This window comes from Lycium barbarum, chromosome 4 (genome assembly GCF_019175385.1).
Source record: "Lycium barbarum isolate Lr01 chromosome 4, ASM1917538v2, whole genome shotgun sequence".
Taxonomy (NCBI): Eukaryota; Viridiplantae; Streptophyta; class Magnoliopsida; order Solanales; family Solanaceae; genus Lycium; species Lycium barbarum.
The window spans coordinates 90,720,063-90,741,287 of NC_083340.1; positions in this window are offsets into that span (position 1 = coordinate 90,720,063).

Consider the following 21,225-nt stretch of genomic DNA (forward strand, 5'->3'; position numbering starts at 1 on the left):
AGACCTGGTTTCATGCAAAGGATTAAGCTATGGACAGTTTGAACATTGAAAGAAAAGTACAGCTTTTGAAAGATCACCAGGCTGATAAGCAAGATATGTAGAAGAGTCATATTCAAATGTTGTATGAACTAGCATGGACAGATACAGTATCTATACTAAGGAGTCACTTCTTGATATGGATGCTACATATGTCCAGGCTAGGAGTCATGCTATTTTGATAATGGTAAAAAGTTGAGAGTGGTTCTTGTTTCCACACAGATGTTGGTTTGTACAGAAGATCACAACTATATTTAAGTGGCCTGAAGAATCATTCAACTGATATGAAACATGCCACCTGTGAGACTTTGAAGGTGTGAAAGATGTTATCAAGTCAAGGCCCTTGGATTAATAGTTGTTAATAGTCTGTTTTAAACTAAAATATGTATTTCCATTTTCCACTTGTTCATTTTTTGTTCTGTTGTTGTTTTATTTATTTGATCAATCACTTTTGGATTGATATGTACATATTTTCTTTATCAATAAATTTCCACCTTTTCTGGTGGCTTTGCTTAAAAAAAAGAGATAAGAGAGATAACCTATACATCTGGATGCCTCTTAAGGCGGATGTCATGCATGCTTAACGTTTAAAAAAAAATTCATATATGCATATATATATATATATATATATATAAATATTGTTGCGGAACGTGCAACCCGATCCATATATCATATCATCTCACGTCCGGGGCATCCCGCGTCTGGGGTAACATCATAATCTGCCCACTGTAGTGGTGTGAACATCTACGTGCCTGTCCGGCCGACTATAGCGCGGCGCGGTGTGAGAAAATACATACATATATATAAAGCATGCATGAGAGCCCAACTAAAAGCTATAACTCCATTGGAGTGACGTAAGGTCGGTAACCTCCAATTATCAATATGGAATCATCATCATCGCTTTATCTCATCTTGAAAGAACAATTACCATAAGGTAAGATCTACAACAATGAATGAAATCAATAATCATGAAACAAGCTCAATAATATGATAATGACATAAAAACTATAAGCTTTTGGGATCTCTAACAATGGAATCATTATCATCATAAGAATATCAAGAGCTATAGGCTTTGATGTCTTTGGAAAGAAATCATCATTTTCATTATAAGGAGCGCGCATAAATAATATCACAAGAATCATGAGAATCATAAACTTCTAGCAATCTTAGGAATCGGGATATTATGGATATGGTGTGAAGATTTACAATAAAAGAATCTTGCCTTTAGAAAGAAAGGGTTAGCCTTAACATACCTTTGCGTCTCCTTAACTACCTAACGTTCTCTTCCCAAGTTTGCAAGTCTACATTCAAAAGGAGTAGTTCTAGAGTTAGGTCTTGAAAATACTTATAAGCTCAAACTAGAGTAATTAGTGGCTAACGGAATGTGGGAAACACTTCTCCTATTTTATTAACTTCCACCAATTTCCAGTTCAACTCCCAGCAACAATAACAACATCAACAACGCCATAATTATGAGGTTATACACAATTTACACCTAAAACAATCAAAAACTTCTTTCCAAGTTTCATTCACAACCAATAATTACAACACCATGTCCCATACTCTTTCCTACCACAATTTCCTTCACTTTTATGACTTAGTAATCTCCAAATCAACTCAATATAGGGAATAAAGAGAGAACATACCTCAACCTTGAAGAACCCTAGCTCCCCAACTTTGTTTCAACCCAAAACCACCATAAATTAACTTAAGAGCAAAGATCATGATCACCCATGGACTAGCTTAGGGTTACAAAGCTTGATTCTTACTTGAATTTGGCTTAGGGTATGTATGGATGAGTAGGGAGTGTAGAGAGAACTTGAATGATCTAGAAAGGTCTATTTTTTGGTGAAAAATAATGTTCCAAGTCGTGGGCCTTTTATTTATAGGAGAGAGAAAAAATTACACCGCCTACGGTTCGACGGCAGGGTCGGTGGTCCGTCGACATGTCGACGATTCGTCGACTCGCCATGAATCTCTCAGAGTTTTTCTATTGGATGGTCAACGATCCGTCGACCAATCGATGGTCCGACGACTTGACAATCGAATTACTCTGATAAAGAACTCAGATCTTTTTGGTTTATTCCGCCTCCAATCTTCTGATACTTGTTGTACACAAATTAAACTTCTGCACATGTAGAATGATTAATTAGAGTCTTTTGTAACCTTGAAAAACATCCTCACTTACTAACCTTTCATCGGCTATCTTACTGAGAAACTCAACGTATAAAGTACGGGGTATAACATATGATACCTAACAGTACTATGGTTTTGTACTGATCTGTACTTACTATATTCTTTTGTTAATGCAGAGTACAAGGTTGGGTCTTCCTCGGTCTCCCGTGGTTGATAGTCGCCTTCAGCAATAGCATCGAGTTTCCAGGGTGAGCACGAGTCATTCGTCGCTTTCAAGACTCCTCTTATTATTATGTCTTACTTTTCTACTGTGAGACAAAGACAGATCGATGTATTATTATACTCCTGACTTGTATTATTTCATTTATATGTTCTTGTATGACTTAGACCAGACCCTGGGGGTATTTTCCTTATTCCTCTCTATTTCTATTATATATTAATGTGAGACATACGTAATATTTCTATTCTGCTTGCTTGATTTAATTAATTATGTCCTTATTTATTATTGCGTTGAGGGTTCTCTTACCGAGGTGGGAGAGGTATGTGCCCACACGACTTCACCAAATTGGGTCGTGACACCGAGGCTTTGTGTCACGACCAGACTAGAGGGCCATGACGGGCACCCGGAGCTAACCCACCGAGTACCTCTAAGCATACATCTCATAATCATTTCTAGGTGGGCCATAAGCTAGCTCATATGCGTCATACTCTGTAAGGACATGTATCACAAGATAATGGCACGTTGTTATGTAGTCATCAACAACAGTGCCCATAAACAGTAGCCAAAAAGGTTGTCTAAATACTATACATCAACATATACTAATAAGACTACGGAATATCTAAATACATGCATCGGTCTACGAGCCTTTATTTATAGAATATAGGAATCCATAAGGACGGGGTAGGACTCTGCTATTCCCAAGTCTATGTATACAAAAGAGTAGTACCAATACACTGCAGCTCTGGGACAATTGGAGCCTTTCAGAAACTCCACTGATAAAGCTCCTAAGGATTAGGTCTGTTTACATGTGAGCAAGAATCCAGCGTCCACAAGAAAGGACGTCAGTACGAATAATAAACTGAGTATGTAAGGCATAAAAATAATATAAGAAGAAATGTGGAACATAACATGAGATAAAGATAACCTATACATCTTATTGCCTCGTAAGGCGAATATCATGCATGCTAACTATATTTTAAAACAACATCATAAATATATACAAGTAAGCTACCCGGCCATATAGGCACGGTGTTATCATCATTAGCCCGCATTTGGGCCTCCTGCGTCTGAGGCGTAAGCTCCCACTGTAGTGGTGTGTCTGCCCGGCTGCCTATAGGGCGGCACGGTGTTATACAGCCCGGCCATGTAGGAACGGTGCTATTAAAATACATAAATATTTATAAAGCATGCATGAGAGCCCAGTTAAAAGCTACAACTCTATCGAAGTGACGTAAGGTCGGTAACCTCCAATTTATATTATGGAGCAATCATCATCGCTATATCTCACCTTGAAGGAACAAGTAGCATAAGGTGAGATCAATAACAATGAATAAAATCAAGGAAATCATGAAATAAGCTCAATAATCTCATAATAGCATCAAATCCATAAGCTTTGGAATCTCCAAAATGGCATCAGCATCATCATTATCATCATGGAATATACTTATCTTTAGCATCATAAGAAACACTAAGAATCATGAACTTATATCTTTTGGGAATAAGGATGTTATGGATAACATGTATGAATTTACAACAAAGGAATCATGCCTTTGGAAAGAAAGGGACCAGCCTCAACATACCTGATTGATCTCCAACTACCTAACGCTTACTCTCCCGAGCGCGTAAGTCTACATTCAAGAGAAATCATACTACTGTTAGACTTATCGTCATATGCCTATCTCAAGTTTTTAGGTTAAATTCCTTTAGAATTCTATCAAAATTCGGGCGACATCTCCCCTATTTATCTCCCTAGCCCGAGATCACAATACCAACAACCAACACAATAACAACAACACCAACACCAATAACATCATTATCGATAGCTAATATAGTCCATAAAACATCAAACACATTATCTTTCGAATTTCTCAACCAACAATTTGGTATATGATCATTTAATAGCTCTATCTCCATAATTAAACCTAAATTAATAGAAATAAGGAGAAATTCATACCTTACTTCCGCTAAAACCACAATATCTTCAATATTGACCTTGAATTCCAACCAAGATTCATCGTGATACGATATTATAATCGCAACTATACGCTATCTGAAGCTGAATCTGGAGACTATACTTAATTCGCTTTAAAATTTGATGATTGGAAGTTGGGGTAAATTTCCAGAATGTTTGGGGTGTTTGGAGAGGTGTTTTGGATGAAAATGAGGGGTAAGCCCCCTTTTATTAAGTTCTAGAGTCGGGTTGCACCGACCTAGATATTGCTCAGCGCGTTCGCGCTGAGTTGACCCTTGGTCCTCTGCGCGTTCGCGCCACCTCCAGGGGCGTTTGTGCCTCCTCCAGGCATGTTCGCGCAGATTTAATCCCTGCTCTGGCAACCTATCTTAAAATGCCCATAACGCTTGATTGCGATGTCAGATCAATGTGCGGTTTGTTGCGTTGGAAACTAGACTTCCTGAACGTCAATTTAGGCTTTTGTTTCACTTCAAAATTTATATATACTAAAATATATTCTTTCCCCACGTTAGACAAAAATTGCCGTATGAAATCTTACCCAACTTTTCCCCAAAGTTCCGAAAACTTAGTCTCCTTGAATCACTTGATCTCCAACCTTTCCCTGACCTATTACATGAGTTTAAACCATCATAATCATAAAACAGGGACATATAATCTCGTATATCTTCGACAATAACTCCGGTGTCCACAATTGAACAATTAATACCTAATTAATATCAAGGTACTAAACTATGAGGTGTAACATTCCTCCCCTCTTAGGATCATTCGTCCTCGAATGTTATGCTCTTAGGGATTTCTACGAAAATTTTGCCAGAGTTTCCCCTGTAATAGCACCACTTCCATCCTGTCACAACAAGATAATATATACATTGTCTCACAGGGCTGCAACATCAATACCCATATTGGCCACACACGACTAAGAAATCATTCAAAGAAACATTACATACCTGAGGGTGCTGGTGTCCCAGTCTAGAGCTCTTCTGGGGGTGGAAACAAATGCGGGGACCTAGACTTCATATCTTCCTTAGCTTCCCAAGTCATTTATTCCCTATTATTTTTTCTCCATAAGACTTTAACTGAAGCTACATCTATGTTCTAAGACTTCGAATTTGCCTATCTAAAATGGAAATGGTTACTTCTTCATTGAATAATTTCTCAGTAACTTGGATATCGTTTACAGGCACAATTCTGGAAGGATCTCCCACGCACTTTCGAAGCATTGACACATGAAACACTGGGTGAACTGACTTCAAGTCCGAAGGCAGATCTAACTCATACGCTACTTGGCCTACCTTGCGCACAATATTGTAAGGCTCGATATACCGGGGGCTAAGTTTGCCCTTCTTGCCAAATCTCATTACACCTTTCATAGGCGACACCCTCAAGAAAACCCAATCATTAACTTTAAATTCCAAGTCTCGTCGACGATTGTCCGCATAGGATTTTTGATGATTTTGGGCTGTTAATAGCCTATCCTGAACAAGCTTGATCTTATCTACTGCTTGCTGGATCAAGTCTAGGCCCACTAACTTTGTCTCTCGTACTTCAAACTGTCACGACCCAGCCCCGTGGGCCGCGACTGGCACCCTACCTGGGTACCAAGACCGAATCGCACATTCATTTTCAAATCCAAACTTATTTCATAATTTTTTTTGAAATCATATCGAACATAATTTATATCAAATATGTCTTAAGCGGTCGTGCCAAATCAAAATATCATATCAAATACAAACTGAGCGGCGGAATAGACATCGCCGGTCAAAAGTGCAAATATAAGCATAGGGGCCATTTGGGGCCATCATGACAAACGGACCGCTTTAAGACCAGAAAACAAAATCAGAAAAACATACATAGGACCCTCGCCCCACATATATGACTACAGGCCTCTACAAACTCAAAACAAAGACATATGGCGAGACAGGGCCCCGCCGTACCCAAATAGTCAAGCATACCGAATAGATACAAAGCAAAAAGAGTCCTTACCAAAAGTGGACTCCGGATCAAATAGGAGTACTCCGAAATAGCAAGAAGTGAAGCCTACTGCGGAGGATCACCGATATCTGCACCTGCGGGCATAAAACGCAGCCCCCGAAGAAAGGGGGTCAGTACAAAATATGTACTGAGTATGTAAAGCACGGAGTACAGAAATATGGATCAAAACCGATAGCAAATCAAATGTCAAAGTGGAGTACAAATGGGTAGGTCAAAATCTATATCGAAATCATATACGTATACATAATGCAAATGAAATTATGCAAACGCTTAGGAACGTGGTCGCCACTCCGACGCTGGCGCCACACACAGCATAACACCAGAAGGTTTCAAATCTCCGTACATCCCCGAACACAAGCATAATCATAGGTGAGCGTATCGCATCACGAGCCATATCACAGCATAACTCCAAACGGAACCCGCCCCTATGGCGAAGCCTCGGGAACCGTAACACAGCATACGGCCGAATTGTTATAAGGCGCACGAATCATAACCGGCCCGGGAACCGGTGAACGGAGTCGTGAGCAAACAAATGCAATCCATATTTCAAAATAGCCTTTCATAACTTAGTAGTCTCATAAGTCATTTCATAGCACAAAATAATCGAATACAAAGTTTCATTTCACCAAACGTTTCCAAAATATTACGTATGGATCAAAACGTAACTTAGCATATCATAATGTTCAAAACATAGCTCATAGCAGAACGTTTCAAAATCAAAGGGTTCATATCAAATCTTATTCCAAAGGAGAGCTCGATAGGACAAATAGGGCGTCTCGGGGTTAGCGGGCCCACCTCGAGTCAAATTGAGGTGGCGAACATAATTTACGAACATTAATAGGCCAAAAGGTCATACATAATCATTACCAGGTGACCCGATCACATTTCGATAGGTTTCGGACGATTGGTGGCATTCTAGCCAAAATAGAGCCCTTAGGCTTCAATTGAATTGAATGAATAGTAACTTTTCTGTGAATCGGGTTTCGAGGAGCAGAAATGCTCCGGAAGTTCCAATATTCACCTAGCATACTAAGACATGCCAAACGAAGAAGTGGGAAGCTTTACATACCTTACAGACGTCGTATGCTCTCCCAAAAGTCAAGTCCCGTTTCGTCTAAAATCTGCAAATGGTCAAAGTTACCAATTGAGATTCTTAGGCTTAAAAATGCCATTAACTTCATTTTTGCCTACCGAAATTTTGGCAGCATTTCCCCTATAAATCTAACACCCCCGAGACTTAGCTCGGCTCAAAATACATCAACAACAACAGCCCACACATCAACAACAACACAAATCATAATCAAACCACTCTAGCTTCAAAGTTCTACCTTATTACCTAAGTTGGCAACTTTTCATTCAAACTTCCAAAACTCCAAACCTATATCCATATTATTGTATTCATTTACTCATTCAAGATTATTCCATCACATTCCAAATACATTCCAAGCCATATACGAAATTGCCCAAGATTCATTACTTTCCATAATTCTTTCAAAACATCAAAACTTACAACGAACGTTCTAACTTGCGTCGTTTCATTCCGAATTCATTAATATCAACCATAAATCATATTTAAAGTCTTTAGCATCAAAGTTATACAATGATATACGCAAATATACCAAAGGTATATACTTTCCGATAACGTCCAAAATCATTTTCCAACGCCACTTTAATTCATCAATCAATTATTTACGACATAAATGTTATAACGACGCCACAAACCAACTAAACAAGATAAAATTCCCATGTCTTTGCACTACATATAACTCACGGCCAACACACCATATACACACACACACACGGCTTTCTATATACATCAAAGTTACGGGATTCCCGTCTATTCTCAATCCTTAACACATTCATAACAATTCTATAACATTAAAGGGGCAAAATTCTTACCTTTTCTTGAAAACCCGACTTGTTGTAAACGTGATTCTTCCGCCAAATAAATTATCTCACGTTGAAGAGCGTCTTGAGCACTTCACAACTATGTAGAGATTAGGATTTTTGGATCAATAACCAAGCTTGGAAATTTTTTTCTTTCTCTTTTCTTAGTCACGGCCGAGAGCCCTTTTTTTGGGGTGTTCTTGAATTTTTTGATTGCTCTTAGATAATTCTAAGTGTAGAATCACATATATATCCATTTAGGGGTCATGTGCATAGCACATGACCCTTTAAAAGTGGGCTTGGGCCAATTGCTATGGCCGGCCCCCTTCAATTGTTGGGCTTCAACTTTGGGTCATAATTTTCCTTGGCCCAATTAGTTAAAGTCTCGTTTTGTAATTCCCGAAACTAATTTCCAAAATTCCGAATTTACCCTCGGCCTTTCCCGATGTCTTAACATTAAAGATTCCATAACCAACATAGTCATATTCACCAAAATCAAAATATTTCCTTATAACACATAAGTCGTAATTATTTCTCAATTTCCAATTATACGAAAACACGGGACATAACATTCTCCCCCCCTTAAGAACATTCGTTCCCGAATGTTAGATTAATCTTATAAGGTCTTATGATCAAGGCAGGAGTGTCCCTTTTTAATAATGACATACATAATTCATTTTATCAATCAACACAACAAACTGAAAAAAAAAAAATTAGATTACCTGTGGACGTCGGAAACAAATGGGGATATTTCTTCTTCATCTCGTCCTCCGCCTCCCAAGTCATCTCCTCCCGATTATTGTTGCGCCACAGGACTTTGACGGAGGGCACTTCTTTAGTGCGTAGTCTCCGCACCTGTCGATCCAGAATAGATACAGGCTGCTCGTCATAAGATAACTGCTCCGTCACCTGAATGTCATCAACTGGGAATATCCTGGAAGGATCACCAATGCATTTCCGCAACATAGACACATGAAACACCGGGTGTACGGCCTCCAAGTCGGATGGTAAGTCTAGCTCATAGGCGACCTCGCCTATCTTTCGCACGATCTGATACGGCCCAATGTACCGGGGGCTCAACTTACCCTTTCTACCGAATCTCATGACACCCTTCATGGGCGACACCTTCAGGAATACCCAGTCGCCAATCCGGAACTCTAACGGTCGACGTCGTCTATCAGCATAAGCTTTCTGTCGACTCTGAGCAGCTAACAGTCGTTCCCGAATAAGCTTCACCTTATCTACAGCTTCCTGGATCACATCCGGCCTGATCAACTTAGTCTCGCCCACGTCAAACCAGCCAATAGGAGACCTGCATCTCCTGCCATAAAGGGCCTCGTACGGGGCCATCTGAATGCTGGAGTGATAACTGTTATTGTAAGCAAACTCTATAAGCGGCAAATGATCATCCCAGCTGCCCCTGAAATCAATAACGCAGGCCCGCAACATATCCTCGAGCGTCTGAATAGTGCGCTCGGCCTGCCCGTCGGACTAAGGGTGAAAAGCTGTACTGAGACTCACCTGAGTCCCTAATCCCTCCTGAAATGACCTCCAGAAATTTGCTGTAAACTGGGTACCTCGGTCAGTAATAATAGATATAGGGACTCCGTGAAGTCTGACTATCTCTCTGATATACAATCTGGCATAGTCCTCAGCCGAATAAGTAGTCCGAACCGGAAGGAAATGGGCTGATTTCGTCAGCCTGTCAACAACAACCCAGATAGAGTCGTACCTGCGTGGAGTGCGCGGTAATCCAACAACGAAATCCATATTAATCATCTCCCATTTCCAGGCTGGAATTTCCATCTCCTGTAATAATCCACCGGGCTTCTGATGCTCGATCTTAACTTGCTGGCAGTTCGGGCACTGACTAACAAACTCAGCAATATCTTTCTTCATGCCGTCCCACCAATACAAACACCTGAGGTCCCGATACATTTTAGTGGAACCAGGATGAACAGAATACCGTGCGTTATGGGCCTCGCCCATAATCTGCCGCCGTAAGCCCGCAACGTCCGGTACACAAAATCTGCCGCCATATAATAATACTCCGTCAGGCGAGATCTCAAACTGAGTCTTTGCTTTATTAAGGGCCACATCTCTGTACTGAATCAAAAGAGGATCCTCAAACTGGCGCTGCTTTACCTCCTGAATAATAGATGACTCAGCAACTGGACGAACAGAATTCCCAGAATCTCCAGAATCCACCAAACGGACTCCGAGGCTGGCCAGCTGATGAATATCACAAACCAAATCTCTCTTATCAAATGGAACATCAGCCAGACTGCCCACGGACTTGCGGCTAAGCGCGTCAGCTACCACATTGGCTTTCCCCGGATGGTACAGAATATCAACGTCGTAGTCCTTTAGTAGCTCAAGCCATCTCCGCTGCCGCAAATTTAGTTCCTTCTGCCTAAAAATATACTGGAGACTCTTATGGTCCGTATAGATTTCAACATGGACCCCATATAAATAATGCCGCCAAATCTTCAAAGCATGAATCACCGCGGCCAACTCAAGATCATGAGTGGGATAGTTCTTCTCGTGCGGTCTGAGCTGCCGGGAAGCATAGGCTATGACTCGACCGTGCTGCATCAATACACATCCTATCCCAATACCAGAGGCGTCACAATAGACAACATACCCGTCAGATCCCTCTGGAAGAGCCAAAACTGGTGTTGTAATCAATCTCTCCTTCAGCATCTGAAAGCTGCTCTAGCAGGCATCTGTCCACTGGAATTTTGCTGCTTTCTGGGTAAGCCTCGTCAGTGGTGCTGCAATAGAAGAGAAATCCTCCACGAACCTGCGATAATACGCAGCCAATCCCAGAAAACTGCGCACCTCTGTCGGTGTAGTAGGCCTGGGCCAATTCTGCACAGCCTCAATCTTCTGCGTATCGACCCGAATACCGTCTGCGCCGACAATATGGCCCAAGAATGCCACAGAAGTCAACCAGAACTCACAGTTAGAGAATTTAGCATATAACTTCTGCTGACGGAGGATGCCAAATACCGTCCTCAAATGATCTGAATGCTCCTCGGCTGATCGCGAGTAAATCAGAATATTATCAATAAACACAATAACAAACATATCCAGAAAAGGCCGAAATACCCGGTTCATCAGATCCATAAACACCGCTGGAGCATTAGTCAGCCCGAAAGACATAACTCTGAACTCATATTGCCCGTACCGGGTCCTGAAAGCAGTCTTCGGGATATCTGACTCCCGTACTCGCACCTGATGATAACCAGAACGCAGATCTATCTTTGAAAAATGTCTAGCACCCTGCAGCTGGTCAAACAAATCATCAATCCGGGGGAGGGGATATTTATTCTTAATAGTCACCTTATTCAGCTGCCGGTAGTCAATACACATCCGCAACGACCCATCCTTTTTTCTGACAAACAATACCGGCGCTCCCCAGGGTGATGTGCTGGGCCTGATAAAACCCTTATCCAGCAAATCTTTCAGCTGCTCTTTCAACTCCTTCAACTCAGCTGGTGCCATCCTGTACGGAGGAATAGATATAGGCTGCGTATCCGGCATCAACTCAATAGTAAAATCAATCTCCCGCTCAGGCGGAAGGCCAGGAAGCTCGTCCGGAAAAACATCTGGAAACTCGCTGACGATCGGAACAGACTGAAGGGTAGGTACCTCCGCGGCAGTATCGTGCACACGAACCAAATGATAGATATACCCCTTCTGGATCATCTTCTTAGCCTTGAGGTATGAAATAAACTTACCCCTCGGCGACGCAGTAGATCCGAACCACTCTATGACTGGTTCCCCTGGAAACTGAAAACGGACTACCTTTTTCTGGCAGTCGACATTAGCATAACAGGAAGACAACCAGTCCATGCCCATAATGACGTCAAACGCGAGCATGTCTAACTCTACCAAATCAGCCTTAGTGCTACGATCATAAATGGTCACAGAACAATCCCTATAGATCTGTCTAGCTACAATAAAATCCCCAACTGGCGTAGCTACCTCAAATGGCTCTATAGGCTCAGACACTATCCCAATATCGCTAGCAACGAGCGGGGAAATATATGATAAGGTAGAGCCAGGGTCAATCAATGCATATACAGATCTGGAGAAAACCAGTAATGTACCTGTGATGACGTTTGGCGAAGCCTCCTGATCCTGGCGGCTGGCCAAAGCATATATGCGGTTCGAGGGACCGCAAGAACCTGAAGCGCCACCGCGTCCTCGACCGCGTCCTGCCGGTGCTGGAATACCCCGCCCTCCAGGGCGTGCAACAGATGGAACAGATGAAGAACCGGCGACTGACCCTGTCTGCTGGGCAGCACTACCAGAACCGCTAGCCAATGGACAGTCTCTCATAAAGTGGCCCTGACCACCATAAGAAAAGCAAGCTCCAGTCGCTCGGTAACACTCCCCGGGATGAGACTTCCCGCAATGAGGACAACGGGGTCTGGGTGGTCTGGCCTGGCTGGGACCCCTGGGTACCTGTGAACCTGCCACTCTGGAGCTCTGACCGGCCCCAGACGGTCCTGTACTATCGAATCTCCGGCTGCCTGACTGAGTAATCCGGCCGGACGAAGGAAAATGCCTATCCGACTGCTGCTGCTGAGGCTGTCCGCCTCGAGAATCTTCAGAATAACCTGCGGACCTAGCCCTCTTGGGCGGCCTCCTATCTCGATCTCTGCCAGCAGGATTAGACCTGCGACGGTCCTCCATACCTATCGCATAGGCCTGAAGTCGGGCAATGTCCATGTCTGCCTGCAATGACACTGCCATACAGCTATCGACCAAATACTAGTCCAATCCCATAACATATCTGTGCATCCGATCGGACATATCTGCTACCACGGCCGGTGGATATCGGGCCAGAGAATCAAACTCAAGGTTATACTCGCGAACACTCCGACCCCTCTGCTGCAGACGTAAGAATCGATCAGCCCGCGCCCGCCGTAACTCTGGGGGCAAAAAGTGGCGGGTGAATGTTTTCACAAACTGATCCCAAGTGGCTGGAGGGGCACCCTCTCCTCTAGACAGCTCCCAAGTCTCGTACCAGTGGGTAGCCACATCTCGAAGCCTGTGCGAAGCCAGCTCAACCGACTCGGTCTCTGAAGCCCTGACCAAGTCCAGTGAGCGTCGCATCCCCCGAATAAAGTCATGGGGGTCCTCGTCGGGCTTAGACCCGAAGAACTCTGGAGGGCCACATAACAAAAACTCCCGAACTCTCAGGCTGTCCCGCCTATCATCGTCATCGTCGTCCCTCCGCCCGCGTCTGCGAGCCTGTCCTGCCACCAATGTAGTCAGCAACTGTACACCCTCTCTCAGGGTCCTATCCTCCGCCCCTGGCTGAGGAGCTGGAGCCTCAGGAGCGGGTACACGGACCTCTGGAGCTGCTGAAGGTCCTACTCCAGGCTGTACTAGTGGGGGTGTAGCAGACCCCTCAGAATGAGGCACATCCTCCGGCAAATCATAAACACGAGCCCGGGTAGCTCGTTGTGCCTGACTAGTCTCTCCAATCCTCGCCCTGCCCTTCTGGGCCGTCGTTGCCTTCTTCGGAGGCATCACTGCAAACACAAAGGCGAGTCAGATCAAAATCATCCTAATAGCACAGCTCTATCGCACGATCTAAGATTCCAAAGAAAGTAACATCCTAAATGCCTTGTAGCTCCATGTTTATAGATGTGGTGCACAACACATCGATAAACAAGACTCTACGAGACACGGCCTGTAGACATTCCGAGGACAAACCGCTCTGATACCACTTTTGTCACGACCCAGCCCCGTGGGCCGCGACTGGCACCCTACCTGGGTACCCAGACCGAATCGCACATTCATTTTCAAATCCAAACTTATTTCATAATTTTTTTCGAAATCATATCGAACATAATTTATATCAAATATGTCTTAAGCGGTCGTGCCAAATCAAAATATCATATCAAATACAAACTGAGCGGCGGAATAGACATCGCCGGTCAAAAGTGCAAATATAAGCATAGGGGCCATTTGGGGCCATCATGACAAATGGACCGCTTTAAGACCAGAAAAAAAAATCAGACAAACATACATAGGACCCTCGCCCCACATATATGACTACAGGCCTCTACAAACTCAAAACAAAGACATATGGCGAGACAGGGCCCCGCCGTACCCAAATAGTCAAGCATACCGAATATATACAAAGCAAAAAGAGTCCGTACCAAAAGTGGACTCCGGATCAAATAGGAGTACTCCGAAATAGCAAGAAGTGAAGCCTACTGCGGAGGATCACCGATATCTGCACCTGCGGGCATAAAACGCAGCCCCCGAAGAAAGGGGGTCAGTACAAAATATGTACTGAGTATGTAAAGCACGGAGTACAGAAATATGGATCAAAACCGATAGCAAATCAAATGTCAAAGTGGAGTACAAATGGGTAGGTCAAAATCTATATCGAAATCATATACGTATACATAATGCAAATGAAATCATGCAAACGCTTAGGAACGTGGTCGCCACTCCGACGCTGGCGCCACACACAGCATAACACCAGAAGGTTTCAAATCTCCGTACGTCCCCGAACACAAGCATAATCATAGGTGAGCGTATCGCATCACGAGCCATATCACAGCATAACTCCAAACGGAACCCGGCCCTATGGCGAAGCCTCGGGAACCGTAACACAGCATACGGCTGAATTGTTATAAGGCGCACGAATCATAACCGGCCCGGGAACCGGTGAACGAAGTCATCATAAGGCACGAGCGGAGTCGTGAGCAAACAAATGCAATCCATATTTCAAAATAGCCTTTCAAAACTTAGTAGTCTCATAAGTCATTTCATAGCACAAAATAATCGAATACAAAGTTTCATTTCACCAAACGTTTCCAAGATATTACGTATGGCTCAAAACGTAACTTAGCATATCATAATGTTCAAAACATAGCTCATAGCAGAACGTTTCAAAATCAAAGGGTTCATATCAAATCTTATTCCAAAGGAGAGCCCGATAGGACAAATAGGGCGTCTCGGGGTTAGCGGGCCCACCTCGAGTCAAATTGAGGTGGCGAACATAATTTACGAACATTAATAGGCCAAAAGGTCATACATAATCATTACCAGGTGACCCGATCACATTTCGATAGGTTTCGGACGATTGGTGGCATTCTAGCCAAAATAGAGCCCTTAGGCTTCAATTGAATTGAATGAATAGTAACTTTTCTGTGAATCGGGTTTCGAGGAGCAGAAATGCTCCGGAAGTTCCAATATTCACCTAGCATACTAAGACATGCCAAACGAAGAAGTGGGAAGCTTTACATACCTTACAGACGTCGTATGCTCTCCCAAAAGTCAAGTCCCGTTTCGTCTAAAATCTGCAAATGGTCAAAGTTACCAATTGAGATTCTTAGGCTTAAAAATGCCATTAACTTCATTTTTGCCTACCGAAATTTCGGCAGCATTTCCCCTATAAATCTAACACCCCCGAGACTTAGCTCGGCTCAAAATACATCAACAACAACAGCCCACACATCAACAACAACACAAATCATAATCAAACCACTCTAGCTTCAAAGTTCTACCTTATTACCTAAGTTGGCAACTTTTCATTCAAACTTCCAAAACTCCAAACCTATATCCATATTATTGTAGTCATTCACTCATTCAAGATTATTCCATCACATTCCAAATACATTCCAAGCCATATACGAAATTGCCCAAGATTCATTACTTTCCATAATTCTTTCAAAACATCAAAACTTACAACGAACGTTCTAACTTGCGTCGTTTCATTCCGAATTCATTAATATCAACCATAAATCATATTTAAAGTCTTTAGCATCAAAGTTATACAATGATATACGCAAATATACCAAAGGTATATACTTTCCGATAACGTCCAAAATCATTTTCCAACGCCACTTTAATTCATCAATCAATTATTTACGACATAAATGTTATAACGACGCCACAAACCAACTAAACAAGATAAAATTCCCATGCCTTTGCACTACATATAACTCACGGCCAACACACCATATACACACACACACGGCTTTCTATATACATCAAAGTTACGGGATTCCCGTCTATTCTCAATCCTTAACACATTCATAACAATTCTATAACATTAAAGGGGAAAAATTCTTACCTTTTCTTGAAAACCCGACTTGTTGTAAACGTGATTCTTCCGCCAAATAAATTATCTCACGTTGAAGAGCGTCTTGAGCACTTCACAACTATGTAGAGATTAGGATTTTTGGATCAATAACCAAGCTTGGAAATTTTTTTCTTTCTCTTTTCTTAGTCACGGCCGAGAGCCCTTTTTTTGGGGTGTTCTTGAATTTTTTGATTGCTCTTAGATAATTCTAAGTGTAGAATCACATATATATCCATTTAGGGGTCATGTGCATAGCACATGACCCTTTAAAAGTGGGCTTGGGCCAATTGCTATGGCCGGCCCCCTTCAATTGTTGGGCTTCAACTTTGGGTCATAATTTTCCTTGGCCCAATTAGTTAAAGTCTCGTTTTGTAATTCCCGAAACTAATTTCCAAAATTCCGAATTAACCCTCGGCCTTTCCCGATGTCTTAACATTAAAGATTCCATAACCAACATAGTCATATTCACCAAAATCAAAATATTTCCTTATAACACATAAGTCGTAATTATTTCTCAATTTCCAATTATACGAAAACACGGGACATAACACAAACCATCCGATTGGCGATCTACACTTCCTTTCATATAGAGCTTCATATGGGGCCATTTGGATGCTGGAGTGGTAGCTATTATTATATGCAAATTCAGTGAGCGGCAAATGATCATTCCAACTACCTCCAAAGTCCAACACACAGGCTCTTAGCATCTCTTCAAGGGTCTGGATAGTGCGCTTAGCTTGCCCATCAGTCTGTGGATGAAATGTTGTGCTAACTGTCACTCGTGTTCTACACCTTTATAGAAGGACATCCAAAAATTAGCTGTAAATTGTGCTCCTCCATCAGTAATAATGGATCCTGAAACACCGTGAAGTCGCACTATCTCTTTGATATACAACTTTGCATAATCTTTTGCTGAGTACGTAGTTCTGACTGGTAGAACATGAGCTGACTTCCTAAGTCTATCCACAACTACCCATATAGACTCGTACTTACGCTGGGAACGAGGCAAGCATGTAATCAAAATCCATATTAATCACTTCCCATTTCCAAGTCAGAATTTCTATAGGTTGCAGTAATCCCCCAAACTTTTGATGCTCGATTTTCACCTGTTGACAATTAGGACATTGAGCTACGAACTCCGCTATATCTTTATTCATTCCATCCCAACAATATATAGATTTAATATCATGGTACATCTTTGTCGCTCTTGGATGGATAGAATAACAGGAATGATGGGCTTCTTCCAAAATCTGCCGACGTAATCCTGCAACATCAGGAACACATAATTTGCCTTGATACCTGAGAACTCTATCTGCAAGAACCTTAAATTGTGACTTCTCCTTCTGAGGAAGCACATCTCTATAATGAATTAACACGGGGTCCTTATATTGGCGCTTCTTTACCTCCTCTACTATAGATGACACCGTTGGGTTCTGGACAGTAACTCCCGTACTGCTCGAGTCCATTAAGCGAACTCATAGGCTGGCTAGTTGTCGATGCTCGCGGACTAACTCTTTCTTCTCCGGTTGAACATCACCTAAACTACCCATGGACTTGCGGCTAAGATCATCGGCTACTACATTCGCCTTTTCGGGATGATATAAGATAGTCATATCATAGTTGTTTAATAGCTCCACCACTGCCTTTGCCTCAAATTCAATTCCTTCTATTTGAAAATATATTGGAGACTTTTTATGATCCGTATAAGTATCCACATGAACGCCATACAAGTAATGCCTGCACATCTTTAGTGCATGAATAACCACAGCCAACTCTAGGTCATGAGTCGGGTAGTTTTTCTCGTGTTTCCGCAATTGCCTTGAAGCATAGGTAATAACTTTGCCATGTTGCATCAACACACAACCTAGCCCAACACCTGAAGCATCACAATAAAAAACATAGCCCTCTATTCCCTCTAGGAGTGTTAGGACTGGGGCCGAAGTTAATTTATCCTTCAATTCCTGAAAACTGTGTTCGCACGCGTCCGTCCACTGAAATTTTGCTGATTTCTGAGTCAGCTTCGTCAGTGGGGCTGAAATGGAAGAAAATCCTTCTACAAATCTTCTATAGTAACCGGCAAATCCCAAGAAAGTACGAACCTCCATAGGCGTTGTAGGCCTCGGCCAATTCATCACAGCTTTAATATTCTGGGTATCTACTCGAATACCATTAGCTGAAATAATATGCCCCAGAAAAGTTACAAAATTTAGCCAAAATTCACATTTTAAAAATTTGGCATATAACTCCCGAGCCCGAAGAATTCCAAGGACAGTACGTAGGTGATCTGCATGCTCTGCCTCTGTTTGGGAATATACAAAAATATCATTGAACATAACCACGAACAGATCTAGGAAAGGCCTGAATACATTATTCATCAAATTCTTGAATACCGCTGGGGTGTTAGTGTCACGACCCAACCCCGTGGGCCGTGACTAGTGCCCGAGCTGGACACCCGTACACACTCACTTACCAGAATTGGCATGCAAATGGCTTATCCAGATACGAAGGTCAGACGTTGTCTCAAGCGGTCGCATATAAACAAATGTATCACACAGAAGCCGGCAAGGCTGTCGTAAAACACATCGCCCCAGAAATATATATGTATATTCATACAAGCCGATAAAGCTGTCACAGCAAATGGAACTGCTTAAGACATAAATCACACAGACATAACTGAACAGTAACTATTCACAACCCACATGTATGTCTACAGGCCTCTAATAAAGACAACAGAATCACATGACGGGACAGGGCCCGGCCGTACCCCTAAACATATACATACATATATACAACGGAAGAGACTATACTAGAATGTTGGCTCCAGAACAAGGAGAGCACTCCAAAACAGCAGAATAGGTGTACTAAGCTGGCGGGTCACCAGAACGAGCGTCTATACCTACGGGCATGAAACGCAGCCCCCGAAGAAAGGGGGTCAGTACGAAATAGGTACTTAGTATATAAAGCGTGAAATACAATAATCAGGATCATAACTGAAATAAGAAGTATGGAAAATGAGTACAAGAATCAATATACCAAAAATACTTGTTTTTGAAGCACAAATAATGCATATCAAAATCATGTATAGGGCTCGGGAACGTGGTCGCCACCCCGTCACTGGTGCCACAGCACATCATACTCCAGAAGATTTCATATCCCTGTAACATCTCCGTAACACATCATAGCAACATAACACATCATAACACCATAACATACAAAAATGGTACCCGACCCGCTAGTGGGGGACTCGGGGAACCGTAACACATCATACTGCCGAATATAACATAGTGCGCACGATGACAAAACCGGCCCGGGACTCGGCGAAGGATATAATACCAGTATGCACGAGCAGAGTAGTGAGAAATTATATGCACATAAATCAATTTTTAAGACTCAATGGACAAGTACACTTACCGACACCTGAAGGATCATTAACACGTTTCGAGTCAATCCGATTTAGTATAAGAAAGTTATGGGCATTTTACTATAGGAACCTTTACAAACGATTCAAAGCAATCCGAGACCGCCTACGAAAGTTACAGACATTATTCGCTTTAGAACTCTCTAAGAACGTATCGGAGCGATCCGAGCTCGTCTATGAAAGTTAGAGATATTATTCGACATAAGACCTTTAAGAACAAAAATTCTGTATACGCGTTCATTATCCAATTATGCAAAAAAAAAAAAACTAAGGACCATAGTTCGACTATATTAGGAGTGTAACATCAAGAAGTGAATAAGAATCGTCGACATGCTCGGATCTTATGAAAGGAGTTACCCCGAGGTTTGTATCACATCTTATTTACATCTAAGGCATGCCAAAAGAAAGAAAGGGTAAGCTTTACATACCTTGCCCGCTTCCTAAGCTAATCCCAACTCAAGTCTCGGGCTCCCCAAGATCAAGAATAACGTCATTAAATACCAAACGTTAGCTACAAGTACTTAGGAATTCAATCCTAAGCTAGCAATTGTCTACAGAAATTTAGGCAGCATTTCCCCTGTAAATTCCACAACCCCGAGAATTCAACTCGGCCAAATCATCAACAACAATACCAACAACCATATTAACAACATCAACAATTAATTCAAAACACATTCTAACATTAGCAACTCCCTTTTACATAATTCGACGGCATTCCATCTACATTCACTTCAACTACATACAATCAAGCTAACACCAATGCTCGCACACTCCAATACTATTTCGAAACCATTCAAACAAAACTCAAGAACACTTCAAACAATCCGCATGACATTCAAACGGCCCAACCAACACACACTACCCGAAACCTTCCAAATGCAACAAGAGCAATAACAACACATTTCCTTCTTTCAAATTCATGAACTACACCAACAATTCACACACTAACAACATTATTTTCCATAAATACAAGAAGACTACATTCAAATCACATTGGCTTCTAAAACAGCCCACAACAATTTCCACTTCAATTTGAATCATTAAACTATCATTTTCATCATAGAATCCATGACGACAACAACCAAAATACTAGATAAAATTAGTTCATTCCTTGCCATACAAAGCAGCCCATATTCGGCCACCACCCCAACACATAAAATTTCATGATTTTCATTCATTTCTACATATTACAACATACACAAACCATCCATAACATATAAAAAGAAGATTAAACCTTACCTTTCTTCACTACACTTCTCAACTTGGCTAGGGTGGTAAAGTGCACAAATAAGTGTTTTGGTTGCTCCAACAACTACTCCACGTTAAAGAGGACCTTCCAATTGGTTGAATTGCTAGAAGAAAAATATTTTTGTGATCAAGATTTGAGGGCTTCAATTTTTTGGCTACCATGGCCGAATAGCTCTTCTTTTTTTTTCTCCAAGGTT